This window comes from Labeo rohita, unplaced genomic scaffold (assembly GCF_022985175.1).
Source record: "Labeo rohita strain BAU-BD-2019 unplaced genomic scaffold, IGBB_LRoh.1.0 scaffold_873, whole genome shotgun sequence".
NCBI lineage: Eukaryota > Metazoa > Chordata > Actinopteri > Cypriniformes > Cyprinidae > Labeo > Labeo rohita.
Window position 1 is genome coordinate 1 of NW_026129825.1, and position 13,664 is coordinate 13,664.

The window sequence follows — 13,664 nt, forward strand, 5'->3', positions numbered from 1 at the left end:
GCACCAAGAGATCTTGGAAAAGTTGATCAACTACCAAGTTGAACCACCTGTACTCGGATTCCCAGACTTTTCACTGCCCTTTATTCTTCATACGGATGCCTCAAACCAAGGCTTGGGGGCGGTATTGTACCAAAAACAGGATGGCAAGCTCCGTGTAATAGCGTATGGCTCTCGGACCCTCACAGCTGCCGAACAAAATTACCACCTCCATTCGGGTAAATTAGAGTTTCTCGCTCTCAAGTGGTCGGTAACTGAGAAGTTTAGAGACTACTTATACTACGCACCTACATTCACAGTCTTTAGTGATAATAACCCCCTCACGTATGTACTGTCCAGCGCGAAACTCAGTGCAACCGGCTGTAGGTGGGTAGCGGAGTTAGCCGACTTCCATTTTTCAATAAAGTACCTCCCTGGCCGAGAGAATGCAGATGCCAACAGTTTATCGAGATTGCCTCTAGACATCGAAGGGATGATAGAACAATGTACAGAGGAAATGTCATCAGACTGTATTGCAGCCACTGCACAAGCTGTAGAAGTACAGGAAGATGTCTCACCTTTGGTAGCATCTGTTTTGTCTTCAAGTTTGTCTGACGGGGATGACAGTGTGCCTCTTCCTGTGGCTGAAATTCAGCTAAGTCAGAGGGAGGATCCGCACATTGGGCATGTAGTAAAATATAAATTAACTGGTATACGACCTAGTGCCCACCAAATGAAATCTCTTACCCCTCAGACCCGATGTCTCCTTCGTGAATGGGAGAAGCTTCACTTTGACAAGGATGGTATCTTGAAACGGAAAACAGCCAATAGGCACCAACTGGTCCTGCCTGAAAGATACAAGACGGTGGTAATGAAGAAGTTGCACAATGAAATGGGTCACCAAGGGGTTGATCGCACAGCATCACTGGTAAGAAACTGTTTCTTTTGGCCCCATATGCAACAAGAGATTGAACATTATGTGGCAAAAAGCTGTCCATGCTTAAAACAAAAGAAGCCTTGTAAAGAGACAAGAGCTCCTCTCACTAATATCATCACGACCCAGCCTTTTGAGCTTGTATCTGTTGATTTTCTTCATTTAGATAAATTCAAAGGGGGGATACGAATATATATTGGTGATAGTCGACCAATTTACACGCTTTGCACAGGCGTACCCTACAACATCAAAGTCTGCTACAACGGTGGCTGATCGCCTGTTCAAAGACTATGCCCTGCGATTTGGATTTCCCAAACGAATACATCACAATCAGGGTGGTGAATTTGAAAATCAGCTTCTAGCCCAGTTGACAAAGAATTGCGGTGTCCTCAGTTCCAGAACAACGCCATACCACCCGCAAGGGAATGGTCAGACAGAGCGATTCAACAGGACTTTACTCCAAATGCTCAAAACACTGACAGACAAGCAGAATGTCACGGAGGCTGGACAAGAAATGCAAGGTTCGAGATAAGTCCCCTTGTAGCGTGACGGAAGACTCAAACGCGGATATGCACGAGTGAGCAGGTAAATCACGCAGTTTGTTCTGAGAACGCTCCGATAAGGAGTAGAGATTTCCACCAAGAAATCCGCGTTCTCACACGCACACAGACAGGTAAATAAGCGCTCTGAAGAGCAGAGAAATTACTCACGTGAGTTGGTTTGGAGATGGGACCTGACGTGGAGTCGAGCATGAACTCAATGTCTGGTGCAAAACAACACCTGCTTCCTGCTTAAATACCTGCGTGAAGTTACTTCCGGGTCCTCGTGACCTCACGTGATCTGGTACGTGTGACAGTACCCCCCCCTCCAGGACCGGCACCTGACGGTCCCGGAACGGAGGATACCCGACGACGGTAGTCCTGTATGAGAGTGGGGTCCAGGATGAACCGCCCGGGAACCCAAGACCGTTCCTCCGGACCGTAGCCCTCCCAATCGACAAGGTATTGGGTGCCACGGCCACGGGTTCGCGAGTCAAGGATCCGCCGGACGGTGTAGGCAGGACCACCGTCAATGATCCGGACGGGGGGGAGCAGTGACCTGGGGAGACAGAGGGGAGAAGAAAACATGTTTGAGTTGGGATTGGTGAAACACAGGATGGATCCGGAGGGAAGCAGGCAGCTGGAGCCGGAAGGTGACAGGGTTTAAGCGGTGAGTTATCTTGTAGGGTCCGATGAAACGTGGGGTGAGTTTCTTGAAGTCCGATTTTAGATTGATGTTACATGTAGAGAGATAGACCCTGTCACCAACGTGGAACAATCGTCCCGGAGGGTGCCGGCGGCGGTGTTGGGTGATGTAACGTTGGTTGGCTTTCTGAATGGCAGTCCTGGCGTGATTCCAGAGCCGCCGGCACCTGCGGACCAACTGTTGGGCGGACGGGACGTCAACCTCCGGTTCTTGATGTTCGAACACCGGAGGTTGGAACCCGTAGCATACCTCGAATGGGCTTAGATTGGTGGCCGAGGAGGTGTGCAAGTTGTTGGATAGCTCGGCCCAGACGAGGTAGCGTGCCCAGGAGCGCTGATGTTCACCCGCAAAGCATCGAAGGAAGCACTCCAGTTGTTGGTTGGCCCGCTCCGTCTGGCCGTTCGTCTGAGGATGGTGACCGGACGATAGGCTGGAGGTGGTGCCGACCAGACGGCAGAAGGCCTGCCAGAACTTGGCCGTGAACTGGGGCCCTCTGTCCGAGACGATGTCCTTGGGGAACCCATGCAAGCGGACTACGTGCTCGAGTATCAGCTCCGCAGTGGTCTTAGCCGAGGGGAGTCCGGTGAGAGCCACCAGGTGCACAGCCTTCGAGAAACGATCCACAATGGTCAGGATGGTGTTTTTCCCTTGCGAGTCAGGGAGTCCAGTAACGAAATCGACGGAGATGTGACTCCAGGGGCGTTTGGGGATGGGGAGGGGCTGCAGCTCGCCGGTGGATGGTGAGTTGGAGGTTTTGGAGCGAGCGCAGATGTTACATGCCTGGACGTACTCCTGTACGTCTCTCCTCAACGTCCTCCACCAAAACGCCCGGTCGATGAACGAGACGGTTCTCTGGACCCCCTGATGTCCTGCCAAAGTGGAATCGTGCCCCCACTGGAGAACTTCTTTGCGGAGGTGGTCAGGAACAAAGAGTCGCCCAGTGGGGGTCTCGGGTGGAGGGGGTTCCAGGCCGTGACTCTGGCGGACTCTCTCTTCTAACCCTCACTGGAGAGGAGCCAAGATGATGTGAGAGGGCAGGACAGGCGCGGGCTCCGAGGAGATGGTGTCGCGCTGATGTTGTCGGGAGATGGCGTCTGCTTTCGTATTCTTCGAGCCGGGCCGGTAGGAGAGGTGGAAGTTGAAGTGCTCGAAGAATAGTGCCCACCGCGCCTGCCTGGGGTTAAGCTGTTTGGTCTGGCGGATGACGGTGAGGTTCTGGTGGTCGGTCCAGACGGTGAATGGGTCGCTGCCGCCCTGGAGCCAGTGACGCCATTCTTCCAGAGCCCACTTGATGGCCAACAGTTCACGGTCCCCTACCCCGTAACGCTGCTGTGTGGGATTGAATTTCCTCGAGAAAAAAACTACAAGGGTGTAGTTTCTCGTCTGGACCGCGTTGAGAAAGGACCGCCCCTACGCCCACATCGGAAGCGTCCACTTCAACAACGAATGGTTTAGTCAGATCGGGATGAAGAAGAACCGGAGCAGTAGTGAAAAGGTGACATAGTTTTTTGAAGGCTTGGATGGCTTCGGGTGTGAGTTGGAATTCTCCGCGTGATGGCTTGGTGAGAGCAGTCAGAGGTGCTGCAGTTGCGCTGAAGCCCTGGATGAATCGCCGGTAGAAGTTGGCGAACCCCAGAAAACGTTGCAGCTGTTTGAGCGACGTGGGTAGGGGCCACGAGCGCACAGCCTCCAGCTTCTGGGGATCCATGGCCACACCCTGAGAAGATATTACGAAGCCAAGGAATGTGGTGGAGTGCTGGTGAAAAGCACATTTCTCCAACTTACAGAACAACTGATGGGCCAGCAACCTCCGAAGGACTGCTCGGACATGCTGGGTGTGTTCCTCGAGAGTCTTAGAGTAGACAAGGATGTCATCCAAGTAGGCGTAGCACCACCTACCCAGCATGTCCCGGAGAACGTCATTAATGAATTGTTGAAATACAGATGGACTGTTGCACAGACCAAACGGCATAACCAGGGTCTCGTAGTGACCAGTGGGGGTTATGAAGGCCGTCTTCCACTCATCGCCCTCCCTGATGCGGACCAAGTTGTAAGCGCTCCGTAAGTCCAGTTTCGTGAAGAAACGGGCACCAGAGAGGGTGTCCAGGGCGGTGTTGGTAAGTGGGAGTGGATGACGATTCTTGATGGTAAGTTGGTTGAGTCCCCGATAATCAACACAGGGACAGAGACCCCCGTCCTTCTTCTTCACAAAGAAGAAGCCCGCGGCCGCCGGGGAGCTGGAAGGACGAATAGTACCGGCCCGAAGTCCTTCCGCTACGTACTCCTCCATCGCCTGATGTTCGGCGGCAGACAGGGAGTACAGATGGCCGCGGGGGGGTACCGCGCCCGGCACGAGGTCAATCGCCAGGTCGTAAGGACGATGAGGTGGTAGAAGAGCAGCCCGTCTTTTGCTGAACACCTCGGCCAGGTCGCGATACGGGACGGGGATGCTCTCCAGGTTGACGCGTCGGGAACCTCGGACCCCCCTGAACACGTCCCAGCCCTCGCCTGGAGACAGAGCTCCTGACAGGTCGCCCCCCAGTGGACGATGCGATGAGTGGTCCATGAAATGAAGGGGTCGTGAGTGACGAGCCACGGGTGTCCGAGGATGATGGGAGGTGAGGTGATCTTGGTGACGTAGAGGTGTATTTTTCTGAGTGGTTGTCGATCTGAAGGTGGATTTCTTTGGTGCGTTGAGTGACGGGGCTGACGTTGAGGGGGCGACCGTCGATGGCTGTTATGTTAAGAGGCTGGGATAACACCTCAGTCTCAATCCCCAATTGGGCAGCATAAGTCTGATCGATAAAATTCCCAGCCGCACCTGAGTCAACAAATGCGGTGGTCACGATCCGTCGGTGGCCCATGAGGATTGATACCTGAAGGAGCAGCCGGGAATTGGCGGGGTAGGATTGGATGGCAGCGGAACCAGATGAAGACCTCCCCCTCTTCACCTGGTCTGGCCGTTTCCCGGACGCAGAGGGCAGATAGCACGATGGTGATCTGGGGAGGCGCAATAGGCACATAGACCCTCGCGGTAGCGTCTAGCCCTCTCTGCTGCAGTCAGGGAGGTGCACCCTATCTGCATGGGTTTCCCGGCTCCTGATGAGTGGGCCTCTGGAGCGGCCGGTGGAGGTGGAGATGGCGCAGCGACAGCGTGAGTGAAGGGTTGATCCAGATGACGGTGACGGAGGGTGGAGCCTGTGGAGAGAGAAGAAACACGTTTAGTATGATGGCTCATGCGTTGATCCACCCGGAGGGCGAGCTGGATCATGCCCTCCAGGGTGGCCGGCAGCTCACGCACAGCCAGTTCGTCTTTGAGACGGTTAGATAGTCCTTCGTAGAAGGCTGTGCGGAGCGCCGCGTCACTCCATTGAGTTTGTACAGCAAGAGTACGGAAGTCCATGGTGTATTTGCTGACGCTGCGCTCGCCCTGCCTCAGGTGGTACAAACGGGAATCCACCTCCACTTCGCTCTCAGGGTGTTGGAAGGCGGCCCTGAGCTGGGTGGTGAACTCGGGATACGAGTGGGCGGCTATCCCGTCAGCCTTCAGGACCGCCGCAGCCCACTCTGCTGCCTGCCCGGTGAGAAGTGAGATGAGAAGGGCAATCCTGCTGCGATCTGACGGGTATCTTGTTGGCTGAAACTCAAACAAAAGTGATAAGTTGGTTAGGAACACATCACACCGGGTTCCGGATCCATCCCATTTATCCGGAAGTGCGATTTTGGGTTGATGGGCAGGACGGACTGGCTCTGCGGGGGCGATCTGTGCAGCAGCCAGGTCATCGTAATCCGCCTGCAGGGTGGTGAGGTCGGACTGGAGAGCCCCGCACTCCGCCCGAAGACCCGCGGTTTCGGTACGCAGCGCGTGAACCTCCGCCCGAAGCCCCACCAGCTCCTGCCGCAGACTCATGATTTCCCCCGACTGCTGCTGGATCACACCCCACAATTGTTCCAGATCCGTCGGGACCATTTCGGGACCAGACATTCTGTCACGGAGGCTGGACAAGAAATGCAAGGTTCGAGATAAGTCCCCTTGTAGCGTGACGGAAGACTCAAACGCGGATATGCACGAGTGAGCAGGTAAATCACGCAGTTTGTTCTGAGAACGCTCCGATAAGGAGTAGAGATTTCCACCAAGAAATCCGCGTTCTCACACGCACACAGACAGGTAAATAAGCGCTCTGAAGAGCAGAGAAATTACTCACGTGAGTTGGTTTGGAGATGGGACCTGACGTGGAGTCGAGCATGAACTCAATGTCTGGTGCAAAACAACACCTGCTTCCTGCTTAAATACCTGCGTGAAGTTACTTCCGGGTCCTCGTGACCTCACGTGATCTGGTACGTGTGACACAGAAGACAAACTGGAAGGAGTCCCTGAATAAGGTCTAGCATCTTACACCGTAACCTCTTGCTGTCATGTGACCATCTGCCAGTGGAAGGGCAATCTGACATGGCTGCTAATTTAGAAAAAAGGATGACAAAGCAAAAGAGAAGATATGCTGTAAAATCTAATGAAGGTGAAGATGAAGAGGATGAGGATGAGGACAAGTTCTGTCTTTATTACTCACCAAATCAGCAGCACAGGGGAGAAGGGAGTGACGGAGATCCTGATGAGCTAGAAAGGGAGGCAAGTGAACTGGCCGGGCAGACCAAAGATGGTGAGGATGTAGGAGAAGGAGTAGACATTGTTGAGTTTTCACAGGAAGAATGTCCAGGTGAAGACAGTGATGAAGAACTGATTCAAGCCGAGGACTCTTTAGTGACAGAACACCATAACGAATGGATTGAAGTTGAGCACACAGTATCACCTGAGCCACACAATGATTCTGCATTAAATGAGAGACATTCTAGACCTCACAGAGAAAGACGAGCCCCTCGACTGTTCAGTTATGATCACCTTGGAACCCCTGCTTGCTATAACACAAGCTGTAGAAGGTCAACAGTATCGGAATATGCCTTACTTTCGACAACAAACAGTGCCACCATGGACAAACCCAGTGCCCTATTATAATCCTTACCAATACCTTGCATACAGATACCAGAGATAGACTGCTGTATGATATAGACTAAGAAAACATTGATTTTGATACAAACAGCATAGTCCACATGAAATAAAGACCACAAAGACTGTTACCACAAAGAAGGTAAATTACAAGATGTCGGGACGACATCTAATTTTGTGGGGGAGTATGTAGTGGTTAAAAAGATCAAAACGATCTTTAAAAAGGGTGTTACAGAATCAATTTGATTCAACGTGAATATAAATAGAGTTAAAATCAATATGATTTATATAATTTGATGAGATCAGTACAGTTAAAGTTATTGTCTTGAATTCTGTGGATTAACTTGTGAAGAAAATGAAGTGTAATTCAATGAGTGTCCAGTAGGGGGAAATCGAAAACTGCAGTAGCTGACACGAACTACGCTGTGCATCACAGCCAATGCAGCTCAACGCATAGCAGCAGTACAAGTTCTTGTGGTGTTTTATTGATGTCCTAATTTCCCCTTTTTCAGGTATGAAATATACAGCAACGTATTTTCATTGAAAGTTAAAGTGATATCGTTTTCATGAGTTCAGTTATTTCTGTGAAAATACGGTATTTGATACCGAAATGATAACCTATGCTACCTATGCTAACCACGAGGGACGTGAAGATAATGTATGTCATATAGCATTTAAAGTTGAGCGAAAATGTATTTTGTATGATATTAATTGAAAGTAAATGTTGTGTGCAAAAGAGTTAATGTTATTTGTATTTTGCAGTGAGTTCAGTGATTGAGAATAGACTGTTGAAATAGTATTTCATTGAGCTGGGACTCAGAATCGTTAACTGAATCGTTATCTCGTTCATGTAATGTGGAAACGTTTCTGAAGGACTAGTTGATGTTGAAAACTAAAAGAACTAGTATTTTCACAAAGAAATGACTCATGCTACAGTTGTAAGTGGACACACAGACATGAGTGTTAAGTTAAAAGAAAGTGTATTACATAAAGTGTTGTTTGTAATATTTGCTTTGAACATATGCTAATGTGATGTATTGTATTAATGTTTTCACTTATTCACAATTCTGTTACGCATGTGATAACTGTTGAAGAAAGACAGAAATTACACAGCCAATACAGCTCAATGCATAGCAGCAGTACGAGTTCATGTGGTGTTTTATTGATGTCCTAATTTCCCCTTTTTCAGGGGTGCAACACGTGCCAGTAACGTCAGCTCCTCGAGTTATCTGTCGTACTCTAATGGACAAATGCGCATGACATTATGTCAAAATGACCATTGTGTTTCTTTCGTTTTCTTTTCTAATGACAGGACGTGATTGCTGCTGTACTGTGAATCTCCAGCACACCTGCATTCTTATCATGGGTTTGTATTCTGCTTTATTAACAGTTTTATTTAACATTAGTGTTAAGTATGGGAAAGAAAATAATTATTGAGTCATTTATTTACAACAATGTGAAGTTGTTTGCAGAACATGCCTTCAAAGGTGTTCAAAGATGCTTGCCGTTATGTCATTTTGTAATGTCTTTTTTGTTAAAGGTGATGGGCAGTTCAAGATTGCTGTCGTTTGAGACGTTAATGAACAAATCTTCTTTCCTGTTGTGGTTGTGAGTTACAAAATACCCAGAGGAGGCGGCAATTACTCTGGAGTTCATACAGAAGTAAGCAACACGTATGTTATAAAAAGTGTATGAAGCATTTGGTCATGTTGTTGTTTTTTTAGTTGAAAATAATGAAGTATATTTTAAGACATAGTTGATTTGACAAGCTCATATGACCAATGCAAATGGAGACTATTGGAAATGTAAGTTAAGCAATGTATAAATAATTGGAAAGTATTATGTATTGCAGTTGATTTAATGAACTTAAAATACTGTATGGTGACTATTCCACTCCAACCTGCATATTACTCTGTAGTTCAGTTTAATTCATTTCATTTTTTGTCATATTCATTTCTTTTAGAATTTTCCTGTGAAGAAATCCTGAACATGGTTTGAGATGAAGGCAACCAAGTGGCTATGCATTCCTCCAAGACTCTTGCATGAACAATTTCGAAAATCCATGTAATTGAGTTTTGTTTTGTTTTTTTGTTTTTTTTAATTGAAAAAATGGCACTTGCATTAAACATGCAGTTAAATGGGAAATAATACATCCCCTATAATGAATTGCATCACTTTAATCATCACCTTTTCTGTTGTCAAGCCACTGGAGTCACATACGTTATACCTTTCTGGACCTTGAAAATGGTAGTTGCATAGACTAGTGTTTTCACGGTACCAAAATTTCAGTATTCGGTACCACTACCAGTGAAAATCCACGGTTCTCAGTACCAATTTCGGTACCAAATCAAAACACAAAAACATGAATTGAACAACACACTATTTTTATTTATAACAAACAAAAATAAAACAAAGTTTTGACTTGGAAGCTGGTATTTTGAGCTGAGGTGATGAAGCATTTGCTGGAATCCCCATTTTTCACTGTATAAACTGGCACTTAATCCATACATGTGAATTCAGCAACAGCTCGGTTCAGTTTTCTTGCCTTTTTGTCGTACTTCTGCTGCTCAAAAGCATCTGGAACCATTGTCTGCTTAGGAGTTTGGTTCGTGGTCTTCTTCAGCCTGCAGCTGTAAAAGGAAAATATAATATACTTCAGTAAAACAATGGGCTGAGTCTGATGCAATATTAGATTGACACCAAACAGAACTTTATATATAACTTTTCAGTAAATAAACCTCAGCTTTTTATAACAAAGTTAGATAAGATTACTTATACTGAGTGTAAGATATCAATGTTACACAGACGGAAACTGTAGTATTAAAAACACTTTACAAAAAGATAACATTTAACATGACTTAATAAACAAGTGTTACATAGCAATTATTCTTCTTAATTTCAAAATGTATTCATAATTTATTTTAAATTAAAAGTTGTATCTGTTGACATTATTTCACGCACAATGAACAAACATGAACGATCAAATGTTTGTATAAAACAACATTCACACATATTAATTAATGTTCACTCACTGTAAATTTATGTTAGATAATATATTAAGTCATGTTAATGAATAGTATCTTTTACCAAACTATACAGGACTGTATTTGACTACTTTTATTTAATCAAACTGCGCAAACTATATTTCATAGCCTAGAACTGCTTTTCTGATGGACCGATTTTAAGGCATTAACCATACATTTGTACATTTGTTCTCTATCACACATATTTTAGCTACACGGGTCATTTAAAAGCCTCAGGTGTGTAAAAATAGTACACTATCATGTCCTGTTTTTTTTTTTTTAATAAATGCTATAGGAGCATTAAACACTTAATAAAGAAGTTTATTCTAATTCTCGCGTTAGCATTAGCCGCGCTTATGCTAACGATTAACTAAGCAAATGGCGATGTTTATTTAACGTATAATTTTTATAACAGAAGCTCTAAATATAAAATTAAATTAAAACTTACCTGCTTGAACTTTCATTAAATCTGGGTGTCGGTCTTTGAGGTGTTTTATTAAGTTCGATGTATTTCCTCCTTTTGAGAAAGAACTTCGATGACACCGTTTGCAAGTGGGTTTCTGATGATCTATGATGTTGCCCTTGTCATCAGTCGCAAATACAAAATATTTCCACACGTGGCTCCTTCCTCCTTTCTTTTCAACAAGCGGATTCAGAGCAGCCGCATCGGCAGCACCACCGGTCGCCGTGTCTTTGTGCTTTTATGAAGAAGACGCAACTGCGCACTTTTCGCATAGCGCAGCAAGAACCGGATTGACCGGGTGCTCGGTACCACCGGTACTTAAGAAAACCTGGTACCGTAACATTTAATTTTTTTTAGTACCGACTTGGTACCGAAGTACCGGGTATTTTGACAACACTAGCATAGACTATTAATAGAGGGACAGAAAGTACCCAGATTTAACTAAAAATACTCTTAATTTGTGTTCTACAAATGAATGAAAGTCTAATGGGTTTAGAATGGAATGAGGCTGAGTAATTGACTGAATTAACATTTTTGTGTGAACTATCCCTCTAAACAATATTGTTTTCTCTTATAAGAAAAAAAGTTTTGAATCTTGACTGTTTTACAGTTTGAAGTTTAAATTTTGTGACCACTTTTTAGTGCAACACCTGTGTTGTACAGATGCTCATGTTTTCTTTTCTTTCTTTTTTTTTTATTCTGTCTGTTACTGTTTAAAGCAAAACTGTCTTTTACAATACAGGCATTTTTCAAAGTTTGACACACTGTTAAATGAGAAATTTAGTACTTGATATTGTTTAGTCCTAGCCCACTTAAGGCAAACGAAAGCCATTGAATGCACTTTTAAGAATGTTTACATGAAGTAAAAATAAACCATGTTCAATTTGTGTATTGTGCTGGATGTATTTGCTTTATATATATAAATATAAATCCACAAAACAGAAAAAGTCTGTTTTTTTACTGGTGGCAGACTGTAAAACAACAGACTGTAAATTTACGGTACAAAGTGCAGGTAATAAGCTGCCAGTACTTTTTCCGTTTTTTACGGATTTTTTGTTTGTTTGTTTGTTTGTTTTTTTATTTTTTTTTATTTACAGTGTAAGATGAGCACTAAGTCCAAAGATTGCGGAGAAATCAGGCATCAAGAGGAATAGCTGGGCAAACAGAAAAAAAAACAAAACATAACAACTGACCGGGACAACTAAAAGAACGTAAAGTCAAAACGACACTAGCAAAGAATAAATGAAAACAAGCAGTAGAAATAGAGCAGAGAAAATGAAAGAAATGGAATCAGCTATAATCAAGTGCACGGTCGCGCTGATTGCAAAGGACAAACAGTTGCTTGTGGCCGCCACTTTCACTGAAATGAAAAACAAAAAGCATGTGCAGGAGAAGTAACAGACAAAACCCGTGACCTGACAGAGGGAGATATGAGATCAGAGTTTTTCGTCATTGTAGCATCTGGACCGATCAAACATACAGTTATTTGTTACATTTAACAAATAATCTTTAAAACCAACAAGCCAGCTATGCTGGAGTTCTGGAGACAACTGCTCAGAGCAACTAACACCCCAAAAGGGCTCAGTTGCCAGGGTCGACCATCTGATAATATGGGTTTTATTGCCCCAAAGGAATGCACATTTGCCCATGCTACATTTGCCCATAGGAAAGACACAATGCCTATAGATATAGACTCTTTACTGTTCATTTACAGACAAACCTACCCTTGACCTTCCATCACACATAGCCCAGATCATTGTGTATAGTTTTACTATTATTGCCTTGTCGTTTTGTGTTTTTCATTGTATTCTGTTATGATAGATCTCTAGTGTAGTATAACTTACCTATGGCATGTTTGGTCTCTTTGAATTTGTATTTTGATCATCTAAATGGTGGTGTATATTATATGTTGATATCTTTGCAACATATTAGTGTTTTTTAAAATCCTTAGTAGTTTTGCATCAACACCCAATCGAATTACATATGCAAAATACGGTGAACGTGATTTCGCCAAGTACACTATGTTCCTGGATCAACATCCTTGTTGATCCTGGAACAACATTTCAATCAGCCAATCAGAATTGAGAGATAACTTTTCAGGAAATATCAGTTTTAGACTTAGAATAACAGTTTGATGCTCCTACACCTTTCTTAATTAGCTATCATTTCCTTCTGATTTTAGGAATAAATTGTGGTTATGGTTAGGTTTAGGGGTAGGGATTGGGTTAAGTCTATATTTTTGTACAGTAATGTTGATACAGGATCAACAAAACATGTTGATCCAGGAACATGTCTTGCTTGGCGACCTGCAAAATACCATGCTCACAGACAGAGAGTAAACTTTCCCTCCAAAGGTGAAAGTTACCATTGTTTCTTGGACCTCCTGGAGGCGCAGCCTCCAGAGGCCTTAAATGCAACTCTCTCTTCTTCCCCCACTCTCTTCTCTCTTCGCTGTCTTCTGCAAAACCTTCCGATTGCTGCCAGTGTAGAGGAACCCACGGGGAGCCTAAACCGGCACAGGACGTGCCTGGCGGGCCCGACATATAGAGCTGTGGCTCTTGACCACAAAGAGCCAGAGATTTTCATTCAACCCTGGAATTCATCTTCATAAAAGGTCCTCGAACAGACATTTCTCTCTTCCGCGTTTTTTGTTTTCTTTACTCGTCTCACATGAGTGACTCGCCTCCGTCAGTCAGTGGTTCTTTTAGAACCTAAGAGAATGAGAAGGATGAGCTAGAACTCGTCGGGACTTCTCTAAGTTGTGCCAGGCCTTGCGGCCTTGTCTTTCCATTCCCCAAAAGATCATAGGATTTCAGCTGGGTACCTCTCAGCTCTTGGTTCTTCTTCAATTTTCTGTAGGGTATCAGAGCGAATCAGACAAATGGAAGATTCGATCAGAACATTTGGTTGAAACCAAAGAGCCAAATTCCACAAAGGGGCCCAGAACCACGTCATAAATCTGTCCAGGATACCCTGGCGCCAGCCAGCCTGAAGTAAGCCTAACCAACTAACTTTCACAGC

General features: G+C 45.2%; 1 long non-coding RNA gene across 1 annotated transcript; it reads right to left on the bottom strand.

Moving 5' to 3' along the window:
* Positions 1 to 9,524: 9,524 nt before the first annotated feature.
* Positions 9,525 to 10,900, bottom strand: LOC127162280 (uncharacterized). Its single transcript, XR_007827294.1, has 2 exons — positions 10,629 to 10,900; positions 9,525 to 9,787 (listed from the first exon to the last, which is right to left on the bottom strand). It is a non-coding gene; the product is annotated as an uncharacterized LOC127162280 (long non-coding RNA).
* Between the last annotated feature and the right edge of the window lie 2,764 nt (positions 10,901 to 13,664).